Source organism: Pecten maximus, unplaced genomic scaffold (assembly GCF_902652985.1).
Source record: "Pecten maximus unplaced genomic scaffold, xPecMax1.1, whole genome shotgun sequence".
In the NCBI taxonomy this organism is placed as follows: domain Eukaryota; kingdom Metazoa; phylum Mollusca; class Bivalvia; order Pectinida; family Pectinidae; genus Pecten; species Pecten maximus.
In genome coordinates, this window is record NW_022979560.1 from 1 (window position 1) to 16462 (window position 16462).

Genomic DNA, 16462 nt, shown 5'->3' on the forward strand with positions numbered 1-16462 from the left:
ATAAAACCAGGTGAGCGATACAGGCCCTCTAGGCCTCTTGTTTTATCTGTGAAACCATTCAGATCCCAACTCCATAATCTTGCTGGACACCCCTTTTGAGCCAACAATTGAATTGCAATTGATGGATAATTTTTAATTTTGGCAAGAAAACATTCTTTAAAGGGCATGTCTGCATCATTTTTTAATAATTTGCCCTTGAAACTTCGCACACACCTTCATAAGAGCCGGTTCTTTAAAATGTGAATGAAGGTCAAGGTCAGAGAGATAAACTCAATATTTGTAGCCAGTCATACATGTTACATGTATCTGTTTGCCAAATATCCAGCCTTCATGTGTATGTGCAGTTTTGGGTCATTTTTTCATTTTGGTAGGAATTTCTTTTTAAAAGTGCCATATCTGCGTCATTTTGATTATTTGACCTTGATACATTGCACACACCTTTAAAAGGGCCGATTCTTTAAAATGTGACCCAAATTAATCATTTTGAAAGAACTTTGAATTTTTTTCATCATTTGACCCCCGTGATCTTGAATGAAGGTCAAGGTCAAATATAAGTATTATATTGTAGCCAGCCATACGTTATCGATGCGCCAAACATCAAGCCTTCATGTGTATATAGATAAAAGAGCAGAAACCTTTATTCTGCAATTTTGGATTATTTTTTAATTTTGGCTGGAGAAAATAGCTTTATGATTCTTTTCCAAGTGCCATATCTTTCTGCCTTATTTTTATCTGATGACAATAAAATATGCACATTCTGTTTCAGTGGACTATGTTCTTTCATATGAAATGAAAAAAATAATCAATTTGAGATTTTTATTTTTGACATTCGAACCCATAACAAGTCGTTGGCCTTGACATTCTCTGACAATATGTCATTGAGAAAAGTTTGCCCTAACCACGTGCTAACCAATTTCCGATGAAAATGAAACAAATTATGCTAAAATATGTGTGATGAGTTTCCTATATAAACTATAGTAAAATGTATCCTCTCCCCAGGGAGAATGCGACACATAGGGGGCCATGAAATTAACAATTTTGATAAAACAGCTTAAGAACCTTTTGTACACCATTCTGCGATATCTTGGTCTTAAGAAGAAGACCGACGCATGACGACAGATCAAATTATAATGGTGTATATTATAAGCTGAATGTCAAAGGATTGTAAACTCTGTACAAATTGTATTATATTATCAGGCAGTCAGCCTAAATGTATGTTTCATATCTACCATATTAGAAGTTTGATGTTTTGTACGATATATATATATACTTAATTTTTACACATACATTAAATGAGTTAGCTACTATGTGTTTTCTAGAGTTTACTAGGCCAGATGAAATATGATCATGAGCAATCAGTATGGTCAATATGAGATTTGATAAAATGCCTCTCGTAGGTCAACCACTCATGATCACTCAACTTCTTTTTGTAGGAGTCAATATTATATGTACGAGAATTAAACTCTCGCGATGTCTGTTGCACATAAGTACAAAGAAATACATTATCACTTAAGCCGAAAAAATTCACACTTAAGTAGCAATAACACATAATAGTCGAAAACCCAATATATGTGATCAGTGATAAGAAACAGTACTTATAAGCATTTTTGGCAATTTATCCTGAAACAGCTATAGCCTTCCATATTTGACATCCCACAGATTGTTGCTTGTATATATATACTGAAACGAAAAAGAAACGCAACATGGAAAATTGTGATTAATTTTGTATTAAATATACATATCTGTATAAAAATCGCGGAAATAAACATGCACCCTGCCTAACACCCATACCAATCTTCAAAATCACCCAAGTGTGACTAGAGACCTATGCACTTCCGGCGCGGTAAAAACATCAAAAACCGTGCCTGTACAAACATATGCGTTCTTTTTTCATTCAAACCAGTATCAATTCATCACTAACATTGAGCCACATCATCGCCAATACTTTTGCAAACAATAATTCCTTTTACAATTATGCCACGGTTATCAAAGGTTGATAGAGGACGTGCTATAGCGATGCTTCTGGCAGGGAACACGCAACTTCACGTCGCTCGACAATTCAGAGTTCACAAATCGACTATTAGTCGATTAGTTTCACGTCTTAACGCAACAGGAAGAGTCGATGACCAGCCGAGATCAGGACGTCCACGCGTAACGTCGCGACGTCAAGACCGGGTTCTTAGGTTGGCACACCTGCGTAACAGGAGATTAACGGCCGCTGAAACGGCAAGGAATACGATTGGTAATCATAACCGTCGAATTCATCCCCAAACAGTGATCAACAGACTGCGTGAGGCTAATTTGCGTGCAAGGCGACAGTACGTTGGTTTACCACTAACACCGCAACGTCGAGCACGTCGTATGCAATGGGCAACGGCACATATGCCCAGACGTTTTCCTATGAGACGTTGGAGGTCTATGCTCTTCACCGATGAATCTCGATTCACGTTATTTCGAGCAGATGGCCGTCAACGTGTGTACCGGCGTCGAGGCGAACGTTTTGCTGACGCCTGTGTTTTGGAACACGACCGATTTGGGGGTTGATCAGTTATGGTTTGGGCGGGAATCTCCCATGGTTTGAAGACGCCTTTGGTGATAGTCAATGGGAATTTAACGGCCGTACGCTATCGGGATGAGATCCTTAGGCCCCATGTTGTGCCGTTTGTTAGGCAGCATCATCTAACCTTTCAGCAAGATAACGCGAGACCACACGTTGCAAGAGTCTGTAGAGACTTTCTTGCGACACAGAACATTGTTCCTATAGATTGGCCTCCATATAGCCCCGACCTGTCCCCAATCGAGCATTTGTGGGATGAATTAGACAGAAGAATTCGAAATCGCCGTAACCCCCCAAATACCCTCCCTCAGTTAGCAAATGCACTCGTCCAAGAATGGAATAACATTCCAATACGGAAAGTCAATGCCCTGATGAACTCAATGCAACAAAGAATTAGAGATGTGATAACTGTTCGAGGAGGACACACACGATATTAGGGCACGGTTTCAAAACTGCTGCCATTTCAACTTGGATTCACGTAGGGTACTACCAATCATGACCTTCTAGCAAAGTGACCTGTTCTTAAAAATCTCTAAACATTTAAACGATGTTACATCAATATTCAATATTAACTATTACATATGAAATTTAAACATAATGCTCACAAGTATTATTTTATTAAACCTACAATTTGAAGTTGCGTTTCTTTTTCGTTTCAGTATATATATAGTTTTAAAGGTCAACATTGGAAAAAACCTAAATGGTTATATATAAATTCATAATAAATAGAATTATTGACAAAAAAAGTTTCATTTATTTTCACACTTTCTGGAGACCAATAAGGAGATTGATGATTATTTTAAGGGATATGTTCGCGACATGAAAATCAAACATTTTTAATTAAAGTTCAAAAGCAAAATAGATTTATTTTGAAAGTTATGAGGAATATTATTATTGATATTTGAGAAAGTCTTATATTATATGGATTTGATATTGATTGCCAATAGATATACATGTATTTATCATTTTACATGAAAACAACAAAAAGTTATATTACATGAAAACAACAAAAAGTTGTACTAATAGGTTAAAATGCAATTGGTATACATTTTGTTAATCTACAATTACTTTGTATCGTTTAAATATTCTATGTAATACAAACATTTCACAGCTTGGTGCATACAAATGTATATATATATTACATGAAAACATTTGAAAAGGTTGAATCGTGAGCTGAATAATATATAAATAAGACAAGCTGGTTCAATAATAATTTAGCATTTTCATATATATTACGAGTGCGAGTAGCTACTGCAGTAAACCTTATCACAGAAATCCAGATTCTGTATATTGTCTCTGTCGGGGAAGGTACAGCACAAATGACCACCACGACAGATATGTGCCAGTTTTCTTAGTTTAAAAAAATAAACGATCGAATTCCATCACGCCATCACGTAGGTCTACCGATTCATGGATTTGAAACACAGGGACTTCGATCAGTTATCGCAGTAATCCGAAGGGTTCTGGGGTTGATATCGCCTTAAAGCTGATTAAAGTTTGCATATAGTATATAGCAAGATCGTCAGAAAATTCGGACTATAATCGCAGTAGATATTGTGATTTTGTGGTCTGGCCAGGCTTGAACAACTTATCGTAAACAGTTTCGTCCTAAATAAACAAACACTTATTTCAGTGGGTCAACAAACAGATTTAAACTTTGTAAGCAACTTGCCTTTAATTCATGTTGATAGATATTAATTTCTAGCGACAAACATCAGTTTGATGCTTCGTGTGAAGCCCGTGTCCACGTGCCTCCATTTTGACAGGTAAACAGACGGAACACGTGATCGCTAAATATCGGACTAAATCTCATAAAATCTCGTGAACAAACTACCAAGTTGTAAACAAAAGAAATGTTGTTAGCCAAAACCTGGAGGGTATTATGAAAATCGGGAATTTGTTTGCGCTTGGTTGTTATGCCATCTTTATTTCTAGTAGTTAAACAAGTGTCCTCTGTAAGGTAACGTCAGAATCTCGCAGTTATCTCCCTTCAAACAGTATTTTCAATATAGATTTGCAAAAATCGATGCAGGTGTAGATATTTACAAGACATTATTCTTATTGTTTATTCAAAATAGTTCCTGAAATGTTCAAAACATTATCAGCATAGTTAATTCATTTCTGTGCACATCTACTTTGAATGACGGACTACAATGACGTGCCTCATACTTGGAACTAATTATAAGCGAATCATTACCCCTAGTTACAGAAACTACCACCAGAGGTCTCAAATTCCGGGCTTCCGCCGAAGAGAAATTTATACTGAATATACCTTTTTTTCATGTAATAGCACTTTATTTGTAGTCTTGATAGTTTTCATAAATATATATATAGTTCAACTACATCATATATGAACCGAAAGAAACTACAAAAGGAACTGTGAAAGGAAATATAACGAAAATGAAAGTGAGAGATTGTGACGTCACAACTCGTAGGTGATTGTAATATGGCAGGCGTAAACGCCTCCATAAAAATTGCAAGGATATCCTGAAGTGTATGGATCACGAAGTGGTACATTTGCCAACATTGTTGATAACAATCAGATCGGTTCATGTACAAACTTTGATAGCAAATCCGAGGATGTCGGCCCTGCGAATGGTGAATTTGAAAGAGTTCTGAAAAAATCGAGTAGAAAAATCAAGAAACCAGGTAGACTCATAGAAGAGATATAATATCTCATTTCTTAGGTAACCGTGTAACCAGAACTGGTTAAGAGAACTGATTGTGATTATGTGACTGTTATTTTTTAAGTTTAATTCATTATTCTGGATAACTTTAGTCTAAATTGAGTTCCTATAAGTTACAGATTTAAGTTTAAAACTTTGAAATTTTGCTTAAATTTATCTTTATTTTCCTTTAAGGGTGGGAGATGATATTGTGTATCATGATTATGTCCCTTTGATGGAACTCTCCAATTAGAGATAATACAATCAGTTTGTTATGCAGACCTCAGACCACAATTAATTTCCCTCTTTATTCTTCTAAAGAAAAATCAAAATTGAAATATTTCAGAATTTTGCAAAAAATCTGGTTTTCATATCATGTTATAGAACTATTCAAGCTGAACCTACAGTGAGCTGGAAAGTACCTCATGACCAGCATTTAAGAAAGATATTTATATTTAAGTGTAACTACCCCACTATATTATGGCAAAACTCACAAAATATTACTCCTAAAGCCTAGTATAACTCCCTGTGTCCTGCCAAAACAAACAAACAGGGAAATGGTGTCAAAACAAAATTCTATCACTAGAATAAATATTGCACTAAAAATCTAAACCACAATTATGCCCATATCTTGAACAGCTTAGTCAGGAAAAAATATTTAGCAACAGTCCTGAAATTTCAATATACTACACTCGTGTACAACGACCCGGAAGTATAATTGTGGTCTGAGGCCTGTATATATTTCAGACATTGAAAAATAAAATTTTCATCAAATATACAGTATTCTATGTTACTGATTAAGTTGAAAACAACATTTGAAATAACAAGAGGCCCATCAGCCTTAACGGTCACCTGAGATTTGAAATATTTCTGTTAATCTAATTTGACCCAAGGGGCAAACGCGAGACCTCAGGGTCATGAAGTTCACAACTTAAGTAAAGCACAATAAGACCCTTCCATCTAGAAAAAGTATTTGATTTTATGTTATATGGGCATTGAGAAGAAGATTTTAAAAATTTCAGTCAATTTGACCCTTTTTAGCCCCGCCCCTCAGCCCCTTGGGTTCAGTCAGGGCCAACATGTGCATACCATCAAACTGTCTTCCAAAGCTGATTATGTTAACCAGGTTAGAATGAATTTCAATACAAATCCAACAAATAATAGTCAAAAATGTGATTTCTCAATATAAACTATAGTAAAGCGTACCCCATCCCCAGGGGCAAACCTGACACCCCGGATTGTAGAGATTCTACTTGATATCGTCGTTGAATGCAAAAAAAATAAGGAGCCACAAAGCTTGGCATTATCCCCCGCGCCCCGCAGTTGGTATGAAAACCCAAATACATGTATATTTCAAGTTCAAAGTAAGAGTTATTAAGGAAACAGTAATTTGGTATTTTTGATTAAGTTTTCATGGTGACAGAAAAAATACCGAAAATGAAAGGTCCGCAATAGCAAAAGGCACAACTAGTCTGATATATTCAGAAAGTTTCAAGGAGCTGCGATGAACAGTTTTGGAGTTATAGCCCGGAAACAAAAGGAAACAGCAATTTGGTATTTTTGATTAAGTTTCCATGGTGACAGAAAAAATACCGAAAATGGAAGGTCCGCAACAGCAAAAGGCACAACTAGGGCACTAGTCTGATATATACAGAAAGTTTCAAGGATCTGCGTTGAACGGTTATGGAGTTCAATAATAATAGCCCGGAAAAAAATCTCGGACACACGGAGCCCAATTTAATATCCCCCGCAAACGTGTTTCGCGGGGGATAAAAAACAAGAGGCCCATGGGGCCTGTATCGCTCACCTGGTTGGATTTGACCAAATGTCAAAATAATGTTCATGTTCAATTCCTTTTGTTTGTTAACTTCAAACAATGCTATATATGGTTATAGCGTGTGGATCCCAACTGCTTTAAAGAAATAATGAAGTCCAGACTCTCTGAGTTTACAACATGCATTTATAACTTGATGACTAGTAGTGATTTAAAGGAATTACCTCTATTTCTCATATGGGGCCCCGTCCCTTTTGACCCTCGGGGGTCAGTCACCATTTATGCAAAATCTGTTCCCCTTCTCCCAAGAATGTTTCTTACCAAATCGGGTTCAAATCCATTCATAAATTTATGACTAGTAGCGATTTAAAGGAATTACCTCTATTTCCCCATTAGGCCCCGCCCCTTTGGCCCCTTGGGGGTCAGAATCACCATTTATGCAAACTCTGTTCCCCTTCCCCAAAGAATGTTGCTTACTAAATTGGGTTCAAATCCATTCATAAATTTATGACAAGTAGCGATTTAAAGGAATTACCTCTATTTCCCATATGGGGCCCCGCCCCTTTGGCCCCTCGGGGGTCAGAGTCACCATTTATGCAAAATCTGTTCCCCATCCCCAAAGGATGTTTCTTACTAAATTGGGTTCAAATCCATTCATAACTTTATGACTAGTAGTGATTTAAAGGAATTACCTCTATTTCTCATATGGGGCCCCGCTCCTTTGGCCCATTGGGTGTCAAGGTCACCATTTATGCAAAATCTGTTCACCTTCCCCCAAGAATGCTTCTGACTAAATTGGGTTCAAATCCATTCATAACTTTATGACTAGTAACGATTTGAAGGAATTACCACTATTTCCCCATTAGGCCCCGCCCCTTTGGCCCCATGGGGGTCAGAGTCACCATTAATGCAAAATCTATTCCTCATCCCCAAAGGTTGTTTCTGACCAAATTGGGTTCAAATCCATTCATAACTTTATGAAAAGTAGTGATTTAAAGGAATTGCCTCAATTTCCCCTATTGTGCCCCGCCCCTCAGGCCCCTTGGGGGTCAGAGTAACCATTTATGCAAAATCTGTTCCCCTTCCCTGAAGGATGTTTCGGACCATATTGGGTTCAAATCCATTCATAACTTTAATACTAGTAGCAATTTTAAGGAATTACCTCTATTTCCCCCATTGGGCCCCGCCCCTTTGGCCCCTTGGGGGTCAGAGTAACCATTTATGCAAAATCTGTTTCCCTTCCCCAAAGGATGTTTCTGACCAAATTGGGTTCAAATCCATTCAAAACTTTATGACTAGTAGCGATTTGAAGGAATTACCTCTATTTCCCCATTAGGCCCCGCCCCTTTGGCCCCTTGGGGGTCAGAGTCACCATTTATGCAAAATCTGTTCCCCTTCCCCAAAGGATGTTTCTGACCAAATTGGGTTCAAATCCTTTCATGACTTTATGACTAGTAGCAATTTTAAGGAATTACCTCTATTTCCCCTATTGGGCCCCGCCCCTCAGGCCCCTTGGGGTTCAGAGTCACCATTTATGCAAAATCTGATCCCCTTCTGCCAAGGATGTTTCTGAACAAATTTGGTCAAAATCCAATATGAACTTTTTGACTAGTAGCGATTTGAAGCAGACGGACGCCGGACGCTGCACCATGGCATAAGCTCACCGGACCTTCGGTCCAGGTGAGCTAATAATAATTAAAGATATATTACAAAGAAGATGTCATTGTGCATTATTCGTGCATATACAAACTTTGAATTGAATAACATAATTTAATTCAACACTGGAAATATGACATTATGTGTACGTTACATTGGTTGAAAACAATCAGTGATTAATGTTTGTTTTAATAGAGAGCGCAGCTCGAACGGGCAAAGCCCGTTCGCGTAGCGAACTTAATGGTAGAGATGTCTCGGAAACCAACCCTTTTCCCCCAATATACTTAGAGTTCAAAACTTTCTCAGTAACCGGAAACAGGAAGTCACAACAAGATCCAGTGTTGCGCAAGACTGTATTCAAAGTCACATTCTCGGGAGATAACAAATATCAACATTTTAAAAATATGCAAATGTTTGACTTCACACTAGTTAGAATTTGTTAATAAAATTTATCTCAAACAATTTCTTAATTTTTTATATTCAAAACGTAACGGTATAATTTTCAACGAAAATATTTCCGGTGTTTTACGAGTGCAGCTCCGGTCCGTTCGAGTTGCATACAAGTTTACCAAATATAGCACAGAAAATAAAGAGGACTTCCAAATTTTTTTGTTGTCGTCTGCTGCTCGTCTGCTAGACTGGATTACCTGCCGTAGTTTTTCTACTCTCCGCTAGGCTTCGCTTCGAAAATACGACAGGTCAGGGCTATATATTGGCCGATATAAATAAAACTGGAAAGACATCCCCACAGTTAGATATCGTCTGCATCAGTGTTGAATTTGTAAACACTTGGGAGGAACTTTGACGTTTTGCTACCTTAGTTTTTAATTAAATGTATTCCTACAACAATGTTTAAGTGGGTTGGAGGTCGAGATGTTTGACACTACATTGTTTTATACTTTGTGTGCAGTGCTCGGTCGTGTAACCATGTGTGAACCATGTTATTGTTAGCGTGCCATCAGTTACAGCCCATCGGTCGTAGCAAAGGGACAGGTCAAGTCTTATATTAAAACATAGTCAGAAACACCTATATATAATGCCCTTGTGATCGTTGCGAGCAGAGATGTTCTTCCACATTCAGTTCCTAAATTGTTGACTCATTCAGTCTTATCAGTGTAAGCCTTGGATCGTTTCCCTTTAATTCTTTTAAAAGCAAGGGGGCCCCCCCACCCCTTTTTGTACCTACAATTTTGTTTTTAGGTGATTCGTAGCCCCCTGTGGATAATGACATTTAATGGTCAAATAAATAATGTACCTGTGCGACAATTACAACTGTATAAACACCTGTCGGGAGCCCCTGAAGCTACCCGCTACCAGGGAAACATAATAAGAGGCCCAGAGGGCCTGTATTGCTCACCTAGATTTCATGAGATATGAAACAAGAATGATGATTAAGTATATTTGTCACTGGAATTGCTATGTCAATATATCATAGGCATTTTATATGGGTAGCCTCACCATTTGTACAATTTTGAATGCCCACCCAATAGTGATGCTACCAGGCAAATATGAGCAATATCCATTGCTTGATTTCAGAGAAGAAGTCGCTAATATCAATATAGCCCAATTGACCACATTTGGCCCCCGCCCCTCAGACCCCAGGGGGTCAGCCCCGTCATTTGTATAATTTCAAATTTCTACCCCAAGGTGATGCTACCAGTAAAATATGAGAGATATCCATTGTTTGGTTCCAGAGAAGAAGTCAATTATATGAATATAGCCCGACTGACCACATTTGGCCCCGCCCCTCAGGCCCCTGGGGGGTCAGTCCCATTATTTGTACAATTTTGAATCCCAACCCCATAGGGATATGCTACCAGGCAAATATGAGTGATAGGCATTGCTCGGTTTCAGAGAGGAAGTCGTTTATATCAATATAGCCAGATAGACCACATTTGGCCCCGCCCCTCAGGCCCCTGGGGGGTCAGCCCCATCATTTGTACAATTTTGAATCCCCACCCCATAGTGATGCTACCAGAGAAGAAGTCGTTTATATCTATAGTGCAAAAATGACCCCTTTTGGCCCCGCCCCAGAGGCCCCCAGGGGGTCAGCCCCATCATTTGTACAATTCTGAGTCCCCTACCCATAGGGATGCTTCTGACCAAATTTGGTCAAATTCTGATGTGTAGTTATGAAGAAGAAGTCAATCGGACGACGGACGCAACGGTATGGCATAAGCTCACCTTGGTCCTTCGGACCAGGTGAGCTAATAAATGGGACCGATGCTGGTTTATACAGAGTATATTTACTAGTATACAGAAGGAATGAGGCCGGAATATATGGCCATATTACAGAATAGACAGAGTCTGGATTATGCAGAGTTTATTTACTATAAATAAAGAAGGGAATTTTCGGGACCAAATTATTTGGCCGGTTTTGGCAAATATCCGGATTGGACAGAGTCCGGTTTGGACAGAGTGCACTGTATATATCAATGTTAATTTGCATTTTGAGCTTTTTACAGTTTTCGGACTTGATATATACCTAACAGATTATGGTGAATCAGAAAATGTGTATTTATGAAAGTATACAGGGAACTCCCAAAAATAATAACTGTGGCTGTCGGACTAAGTTTCTCTGAAAATTAGTCCCACAATGCAACGGCGGGTTTTACAGTCCATACAAAATGGTGGAATGTCAAAGCATAGACCTGCGAAAATGCAGACAGATTCTGGCAAAAAGGCGCAAAAGTGAGTGGAATCGGCAAAACCGGAGTATTTCCAAATTAAAGGAAAGGAAATGAATCGTTGGAACTTGGCGAGAAAAGAAAAGGAAATCAACTCAAATTCCGAGTTTGTCAGACGTCTATTGGATTGGTGGTTAGCTTTTGAACATTGTTAACTTCACTTATCTAAAATGTCATTAATGTTTTGTTGTATGCATATTGCTACATGGGGGCTGCGTTGGCCGAGTGGTTAAGGTGTCCCGACACTTTAACACTAGCCCTCCACCTCTGGGTTGCGAGTTCGAAACCTACGTGGGGCAGTTGCCAGGTACTGACTGTAGGCCGGTGGTTTTTCTCCGGGTACTCCGGCTTTCCTCCACCTTCAAAACCTGGCACATCCTTAAATGACCCTTGGTGTTAATAGGACGTTAAACAAAAACAAAAATATTGCTACATTTCAAATTAAGTATTTAAATGTAAACTGTTTTTTTTTTAAATTTTGTTCAGTTATTCTGTTAATATGTTTAAATGAAAGCATTATAAGGCAAAGTTCACATATGCTCGATATGTAAACAACGACCATGTGTGTAGTTTATATGCAGGACACGTTGTTATAGCCTCGTCCTCGGCTCCGTGCCACATCTCGCGATAAATATAAATGTGGCGAGTTATTTTTATAAACTGATGTCTCAAGGACTCCCCCGGTCAAGCATGCAGGCCAGTGGTCATTTTAATGTTAGGAGAGCATCAATGAGCATATTTGATTGTTATTAATACATGTGTGCAACTAGAATTTTAGGTTGTTTGGGAGCATTTGGCTTTGGGGAAACTGGAAATTTCAAGATTTAAAAAAGATTTTTGAATACATTAGTGAATAACTTTTTTATATGATATCTCAGTATGTCTAACTTTTTTTATTCTGAAAGTTTTTAAAGGAAATAATTGCATGGACACATTTGGGGGTCACTTATTTAGTAGTAATCAGGTAATTATAGTGGTCAAGTGGTCAAGGGTCCCCTGGGGGTACAGTGATGTGGAAATCTAGAGTATCAAAGAGAGCAAAATATGTACTGACACCAAGCAATGTGACTGAGTTTGAATGTTAAGTATAACGACCCAGAAGTATAAGTGTGGTCTGAGGCCATGTAGAGTACACATGGTGTGTAGTTTGTCAGTCCTGTAAACATAATTAGTCACTTTGGAGTGATATTACACATTATTATACCTCACTTTTGTTAGAATTCTTTTCATTGTACGAAAACATATCTCCTGACATTTTATAAATCGAATATCCCCTGACAAATGACGTCGCCGGGGTATAACCCGTCGAATAACCATGAAACCATGGCAGCAGAGTATTATACCCCGGTGTATAACCCCTCCTCCCGATGAATAACCCTTCGTCATCGAACACGCCTGCATCGGAAGTCGGGCAGTGGAACTCTTTGGCGTTTATTGTCGTCTGGTTCCAGAAACACAAACAACAACACAGGCTTTTGAAATGGCAGTGTCATCACGATTTGGCCGATCAACAGAAGTAGAAATAACAGAGATATATTGGACAGCAAGGATGCTTTAAACACCAAAAAGGCCACAAAATATGCTCTTCGAGCTTTACAAGCATATTGTATCGAAACAGATCGTGAGATCGATCTTTTCAACAGCAGCCCAGAATCTTTGGCAGTATTACTGTCAAACTTTTGTGTCGATGCCAGAAAGAAAGACGCGTCACCAGTCCATACAAAACTTTCGGCCTTAAAAAGCATCAGATTTGGTCTTTCACGCCACTTCAAGAGTGAGATGGATATCGATATAATTAAGGGATTAATTTTAGGAAAGCGAATGAGGTATTTTCTGCAGTCTGTGTAGACTTGCAAAGGAAGGAACTTGGTCAAACCGACCATACACTCCAAATAGAAGCAGACGAGCTGAGAAATGTTTATACCAGTATGGCTTTGAATCCATCTACACCAACTGGTCTGCAACAGAAAGTGTGGTACGACATAATGTTTTTTTCTGTGTAGACGAGGAAGGGAAAACTTGCGTAACATGACCAAAGATACTTTCAAAGAAATGACAGACAGCAAGCAGCGAGAATATGTGTGTCAAGTAGCGGACGAACTTTATAAGAATCATCGGGAAAATGGCAGTACAATCACTGAAGGATGAATGTACGCCAATGCAGGTATGCGACATTTTATTTGGATGATTTGTAATACACTGTATTTCGACGATATTAGTTTTGTATTAGATCTAGAATCTACTTCATAAACTCCAGTGTCGCGTTGATTTTTTTTACAATGTTATAGGCCCAAATTAAGGACCATTAAATTTTGTCATTGCAGATCACCCTTTATGTCCTGTTGCTGCATACAAGAAATACATCTCGAAGCTTCATCCCATGAATAATGATTTATGGCAACGTCCTAAAGATGCATTTGATGATACTGATGACCATGTCTGTTGGCAAAAACACGCTGTCTCAAATGATGCCTAACACATCCAAGCAAGCGAAACTCTCGCAAGTGTATACCAACCATTCTATTAGAGCTACATCAATTTCTGTTCTGGATTTTGATAAATTTGAATCACGCGACATCATGACTGTTTCTGGCCACAAATCAGAAACATCCATCCGCTCGTATTCTAGTGTAACCTCTTTTGAACGTAAGATGGAGATGAGTGCGGCTTTGACAAATGCTGTTTGTGATCCGTGTTCTGTTGCGAATGAAACGGGAAACGATGACCATTTTGATGACGGCTTTGAGGAAATCACCTTAACAGATGAACAATTGAAAACGTTACTTTCTGGTGAACCTGTAGATATTATGGACAAAGTCAATGATCGGTCAAAAGTTGTTGGTCAAGATGACATTGAAAATTGGTCAAGATGACATTGAAAATAAACAATCTCCATCTACTCTTGGACTGAATGGTGATAATACCCCAACTAACTTTACAAACATTGCTCATGTTACCAATGCCACTTCCAACTTCAACCTTCAAAACACTAACCAATGTGATACCTAGATATCACAAGGCAAGGATTCATGCCTTACATTACTGGATGTCAATTTCACCGTTAATGTACAGAAGTAACTCTGTAAACGTTATACTTTGGTTGGTGTTTTTATTATGTCTGTTGTTAATTATACAGTTACTATATATTTTGCTGTTATAAATCAATAAAATACAATTTATTAAATTCAATTTATTGTGTTTTTTTTTTCGGTATAATAAAACTATTATGACCCTCTGTGTCGGGATATATCCAGAATTATGTCCCTGGGAAGAGTTATTTTCGCTCGGGGCTACGCCCTCGGGAAAATAACCCTTCCCAGGGACATAATTCTGGATATATCCCTCCACAGAGGGCCATAATTGTATATTAGGTTCACAAGGCGGTAAAGTACAATACATTGTTACAATGAGGCTAACACCATATCAGATAATCACCTTACGTTAAATTAACACTTGGTCTTTGACTTGACGCTTCTAAATGTTATGACATTCTTGGGAAAGATTCACTGCTTTCTCTGTTAGAAAAACCCATTACGTCATCGGAATTTCCATCTTTTCACTCCTCTTTTGTTTTTCGTAAAATTACGATTGATTTCTCAATAATTCCTTTTAATCACAGCATTGTCTTGACCATTGCCAGGTTGCATGACAAAAACTGTTTGAGGAGACAATTCTGTTAACCAGGACCAAATACAATTAAATGTAAAACAAACACTTAAAACGATGTAATCATACTTGTAACTGTACCGCCCCCTCACTCACTCACTGGTCTCGGAATATATCATTATATGGACAGACATTATAAACTAGCCGTGTACTTTTATAACATCATTACAACAAGGATAACGACATAAAATAATTACCTGGTGTTATATCAACTTGACCTTTGACTTCGCCCTTCTCAAACTTTTGCAATTCTCAAGTAAAGACTGGTTCCATTGCGCTGTCTCCACCTTCGATGAGTAGGGTGATCATCGGGATTTCCACTTTTTATTACTTCCGCTTTCGTTTCTATCACAATTACCATTAATTTCGCGATGTTTCTTTCAAGTCACATCGATGTCTTGATTATTATCTGATTGTGAAACAAAAACATAAATTGACAGTTAATGAGACAATTCTGTCGCAAACGATCTTACTTCTCAGCAGACGGCAACTCCGAACTCCGGGCTGGACTATTTACAGGATTGGGCATAGCAGGATCGGGCAGAAATGGACAGGATCTGGTAGTGCAGGATAGGTCTGAAATGGACAGGATCGAATCGGGCAGGATCCGGGAAGAATCGGGCCCTTTTAAAATTGTTTATTATTTGTTTTTATTGTAACTTGGTAACTTGGATTCTTTAGAATATTACAACATAACTAAGTGGCGAAGGAAGTCGTCAAAAGGGGGGGGGGGGGGGGGGGGGGGGGGGGGGGCGGGGGGAGGGGGATATTTTTTCGGCATAGCCGTCTAATTTTGTTTTGGCTCCGGATATGACGCGACAGGTGGCGTTTCTGGTCAAGATGAAGTACGTGATTGGTCAATGTAGCGGTCTAAACAATAACCATTCGAATTTGATGATGTATTCTGGTTGATTGTTTGATAGTAGGTCATGAAAATCTTAATATTTACACAAACTCGGTAGTATTAACACAAACTCAGTAATAGTTCCACAAGCTCGGTAATATTTACACAGTCTGTACCAGTACATCGCTACTGTCACTATACTATATGAACAGTGTTTACACTTATTTACACATAAATATGTGTGCCGTAATATATACAGAACGTGTTATTTAACATTAAAACCACTGTATAATATCGTTATCCAACTAACCCAGATGGAATATAGATAACGTCTTGTAAACTATCGTCTGTTTGTGTTGCCACGATTTCAAAACAGTCACGTAATGATTTAAAAATAATTTCCGCGCTAAATTAAAAAGGGGATTCTCAACTAAATCAGAGACCTATATATATATTAGTATATAGGTCTCTGACTAAATTGAGTGGTCAAGCTGGACATAGGGATTGACTGTGAACATTGGGACAGCACAGAAACATAACTGGAAAAAAACAAAACGCGTACATTCAGTGAAAATTGCAACGTTTTTACCGTGATGTCCCTTTTAAATTGAA

The 16462-nt window shown here is 38.3% G+C and overlaps 1 long non-coding RNA gene across 1 annotated transcript; it reads right to left on the bottom strand.

Annotated features, from left to right (window-relative positions):
* Positions 1–13617: 13617 nt before the first annotated feature.
* Positions 13618–15600, bottom strand: LOC117318920. The gene is made up of 2 exons (XR_004530492.1): positions 15204–15600; positions 13618–14095 (listed from the first exon to the last, which is right to left on the bottom strand). It is a non-coding gene; the product is annotated as an uncharacterized LOC117318920 (long non-coding RNA).
* Between the last annotated feature and the right edge of the window lie 862 nt (positions 15601–16462).